Source organism: Oryctolagus cuniculus, chromosome 2 (assembly GCF_051225735.1).
Source record: "Oryctolagus cuniculus isolate XC-2025 breed Fujian yellow rabbit chromosome 2, ASM5122573v1, whole genome shotgun sequence".
NCBI lineage: Eukaryota > Metazoa > Chordata > Mammalia > Lagomorpha > Leporidae > Oryctolagus > Oryctolagus cuniculus.
Window position 1 is genome coordinate 38,160,943 of NC_142868.1, and position 4,994 is coordinate 38,165,936.

Consider the following 4,994-nt stretch of genomic DNA (forward strand, 5'->3'; position numbering starts at 1 on the left):
AGCTCTGTGGTGAGGCCAAGGCAACTTCAGCTGGCTGACAAGGTCACAGCAGGTCTGTCTCAGCAAGGCCTGAAAATGACAGCTGCGGTCTTTTTGGTGGTTTTAGGTTTGTTGGGAACTATACTCTGCATAAGAAATCTGGAGCTTCCTGGTGGTCCCACTAATGATTGCTGTATTCCTAATTTTAGGGAAGTATGCTTAGTCTCATTATCCCCCAAATGTCCATTGCTTTATAAAATTCTAATCAAATCAAATGATGCTTTACTCAAGATTGAGCTGTTTGTGGAAAAGAATTAAAAGGCAACAGACTCCTTGGTATATACTTCCCACTAAACAAAGATAAATATTATTAAAGCTTTAATTCGATATATGCAACAAATACTACAATGGTTAGGATGTCAAAACTGTAGAATAGATCTAGTGAACCTTTAAATAAGTACAATAAAGAAATTAGAGTTACAGAAAGAACTGCAAAGAGGGGATACATTTAAAAAAGGGCCTGCTTTAAACATTGGAGCTTCTAGTAAAGATTAGATAGGTAATATTTTAGCTTATGTAGCCAATTTCTGCATAGCTCGACAGCACTCTAGGCCTTGGCTTGTGTGGGCAACCATTATCTCATGCCTGTCTATAATTGTAACACATGCTCTGAATATGCCCTTGAAAATCGTTGTCATGCACCTGTCTCTGATTGTAACCCATGCTCTGTGTATGCCCTTGAAAGTCAAAGAAATTGTAACTAGATGTAGACATACAGTCTAGAGATAGCATAAAATACAAGGTCAATGGTTCTAAGAAAATGAACAACAGACTTTTTATTGTAAGAAGAAAGAATCATTATGTGACTTATGATATAAAAATAAAGTCTGGTGCTCAAGAGCCAGAGTCATGCCATCAGCCTTGCTGTGAGTGCATCTCTCATTTCTTTGACTGCTGACACCTCACACACCTTGGGACTCCTGGATTAGCTGGAGCTGGTCTTCGGCAACTCTGGTTCCAGACTCCAGTGTTCTGTTAATGTGGATGCTGAAAGGTAGCTGGTGATGATTTAAATAATTTTGTTCCTGTCACCAACCAGGGAGATCTAGATTGTATTCCTGGCCCCTAGCTTTGGCCCCGACTCAGCCCCAGAGATTGGGGCAAATGATGAATGGACGAGAACTTTTGTTCCTTTTGTCTGTCTGTAATGTCCCTATATGTCTCTACTTCTAAAATAAAAATAAAAAGCAAAACAAATATCTATTTTCCTTGGCATTTGTGCACTTAGAAATACACTCTCCTGTTTATGAATCAATTACAGGATCCTTGTAATGGCTATTATTGCTACTCAACCTGTCTCCTTATTTCCTTTTGGTATCCAGTTTTTCTTTCATAGAATGTCCTGCTGACATTGTGAAAGCCTTGCAGCTTGGATCAGAAATGACCTCTGTAGTACTAGTAGTAGTAGGTCCATTTAAATCCTCATCTCAAGGTTTGTATCCATTGACTGACAGAATAGATGCTTTCTCCCCATATTTGAATATGAAAGCACAGCATTTCAGTTATTCAGGATACCATTTAAAATTATTTATTATTATTATTAGTAGTAGTAGTAGTAGTAGTATTTGAAAGGTAGAAAGGAGAGGAGGAAGGAAAAGATAGGGAAAGGCAGATCTGCCATCTTCTGGTTCACTCTTTAAATCCCCCACAACAGCAGAGGCTGGGCCAAGCCAAAATCAAGAGCCCAGAACTCAATCCAGGTCTTGAGTGGCAGGAACCCAAGGACTTGAGACATTACCTGATGCCTCACAAGGTGCACATTAGCAGGTAGCTGGAGTGGACCCAGGACCTGTTGTGGGATGTGGGTGTCCCAAGGGTGTCTTAACCAATATGCCAAATGCTTGCTTCATTTTTAAGGACATCAATATGGGTTTAACCCAAGATATGGAAGAAGGCAGAGCCAAGAGATTACCAGAATAAATATCACATGTTGTATGGTCCTCCAGGTATCCAGCTCTTTCTCTTATCTTGACTGAGAAACACAGAGTGCCTCGACCACGCTGTGACCTGGCCAGCTACATTTCACCCTATAGACTTGAACTCGAGGCTTTAACATTACCAGGCAGTGGTAAAGGCATTTAAAATGTTGTCCCCCCCCCCCAAAAAAAAAAGAGAAACCACCTCTGCTGCTGAGTAAAATTCCTTAAAGCTCCACATAAAATGGATGCAAACATACCCAGATAGAGCACCTTTCTCTTGCTGGCTACCCAAGGGAAAGCCGCAGCACTGTGCAAGTCATCTTGATCCTTAGAGATCCTTTCTCTGGTATCCCAACCCACTCCCATCTCAGGATAGTTTGTGGTTTGGAGTACTCCACTATGAAAACTTCATTGCCTATACTTTGGAGTCAGCACCAGCTGTGGATTGATCTGGGGCAGAATACATTGGCATTCATATTCAATTATTTGTATCCCTATAGCAAAATACAGCATTGAAGCCTAGCGACTGATAACTTCCCACACATACATATAGTCTTCTAAGATTACCTGAGAGATGCTTATAGTTTACATTCTTTTTACTTTGTGTTTTAGATCTCAGTATGTCTTCAGATTAGGCTGAATATGCCTGTTGAATCTGGAACATACCATTTTTCCCAAATATCAATGTATGGAGCAGTTCTTCCCCATGGCTTAACATGTCTATTCCAGTGGAGTATTTGGCAGCCTTTATAAACTGCGGTAAATATAGTTTTCCAGCCTGGAACCGAGGTGGTGTGCATTCCACATAGAGTCAATGGTGGGGTGCTGTTGATAAAACACCATGAGCAGAGGAGGTATTGTGATGCTGCCAGCCAGTGTTCTGCTGTATAATCCCTTTTCTGCATTGAGCCTCACCGATTTTTCCAGCTAGCTAGTTATATTTTGAATAAATGGCCTTCTTTGCACTGGGAACCAGAATTGGCAAAAGAGCTTGCAAAGGTTAAGGGTTTTATGGATTCCCTTGGTCAGGATCCTCCTTTACTTTCCCTTCCAAGAATGCAGTGTCAAAATTCACAATTTTGTATGTGATGCTTTTCAAGGAACCACTGTTAAGCCAGGACCAAAGATGGTCAGGAATGTTACTGAGCATAACAATGTAGAAAATCACATTAAAGGGAGTGTTCTGCTGAATGCTAGTTATGGCTGCGATGACCCCTCTAAGCCTGTCTTCAGATGCAGTAATGATCACAGGAATCTCCTCTTGTCTCTCATCTCCATCACTTTGGGCAGCATTAGAATTCCTTAATCTGAAACCTCATTCCTTAGGAAACTGTTCAGGCTAAGGAAGTTACAGTACAATACCAGTAAGAAGAAGACAATAGCCAGGACCAAGATGATGCTGTTTATAGATTGATATCTTTTTCCTCTGAATTACATAAATATTAATTATTAACGCTGCAGTGGGTGGAGGAGTGTAATGTATTTCTTGACTTGCTTGTGAATTATTGCAATACAACCTGGTCTACTTCAGTTTTGCATCTCCATAGCTTAATACAGTGTCTGACACACAGTAAACATTCATCAAATATTTGCTGATTAATAATGAATAGAATTCTGCCATTCTAAAATAAATATTTGTATTTTAGTTATTGTAGATACCCATTGCTGTAAAACAAACCATCTCAAAATGTACTGAATTTAAATAAGACTTTCTCCCCACAAATCTGTAATTTGAGCCATGCTGATGCGGAGAGCTCTTCCCTACTCTGTTTGATGAAGTCTGCGGTAGCATCAAAGCTGAGGACTGGAATCATCTCAAGACCTGATCACTCCATATATCTGGTGTCTGATGGTGGGGATTTAATTAAAGCCACTAGTCTATTGACTAAGATAGGGAGATGATCTGAGTGGCCTAATCTGATCAGTCTAATCACAACAGCCTTTTAAAAGAAGACTGTTCTTTGACGGGTGGCAGAGGAAATCAAAGGTTTGAAGCACAAAGGGGACTTCATTTACTGTGGCTTCTTTGAAGATGGAAGACCATGTGCCAAGAAATGTTAAGTAGCCATTAAGAAATGAGAGTGACCCCCAGATGACAGCAAGAGACAGGAATCTCAGCCCCACACAGAATGGAATTCTGCTAGCAAGTTGAATGAACTTGGAAGTAGATATTACTCTAGAGGCTCCAGGTAAAATCCCAGTTCTATAAGATCATGGATTTCAGTCTTATCAAATACTAAGCAGAGAAGACAACTAATTCATGATAGAATTTTACTCTACATTAACAGTGAACTAATAAATGTGTGGATTTTTTTTAGAGGCTACAATTACAGTAATTAGTCATACAGAAATACAAAGGTAATACAATGTGGCTGGTGCTCAGGTTCTGGAAAGAGCATGTTAGACAAGAAATATTGCTGTGGTCACTTTAAAAAAAGAGCAATCTGCCACACAAATATTTATTCAGATTACTTGGGTTTATAATGTTTTTAAACTTAAATACTTTAAAAGTGGTTACTGAGAGCAAGCATTATGCCTAGCAGTTATGATGGCTGCTTCTCAAATCAGAGTACCTGAGTTTGATTCTAGCTTTTTGCTAATTCAGACCATGGAATGCAGCAGTGATGGCTCAAGTAACAAGGTTTCTGACACCTATGTGGCAGATTTGGATTGAGTTCCTGCCTCTGGGCTTTTTCACTGTAGCTCTAGCCTAGCATTGGCCACTGTGGGTGTCTGGGTAGGGAACCAGTGTCTGAGAGCTCTCTGTCTCTCTTAAATAGATATTTTAAAAAAACAAAAGTGGTTAATATTAAAACAGTCTTTGGATATGAAGGTTAATTAACTTTAAGGTAATTTTCACAGAGTTTCATAAATTATGATATGGATTCTCAGTTGAACCCATTTTTGAGTCTGAGGTAAAGGATGCCCACTCAGATTTTTAACTTGAATCAAGATTTACAACAAAAGCTATTAACCTTTAGTCTTGCTGGAAGTCAGTTCTTAGATGATGCTATGGATCCACTTATGTTTCTAAAA

At 39.5% G+C, this 4,994-nt stretch overlaps 1 pseudogene; it reads right to left on the reverse strand.

The window, feature by feature from the left end:
- Positions 1–2,889: 2,889 nt before the first annotated feature.
- LOC103346056 (glycosyltransferase 8 domain-containing protein 1 pseudogene) lies at positions 2,890–4,357 on the reverse strand (annotated as a pseudogene).
- Between the last annotated feature and the right edge of the window lie 637 nt (positions 4,358–4,994).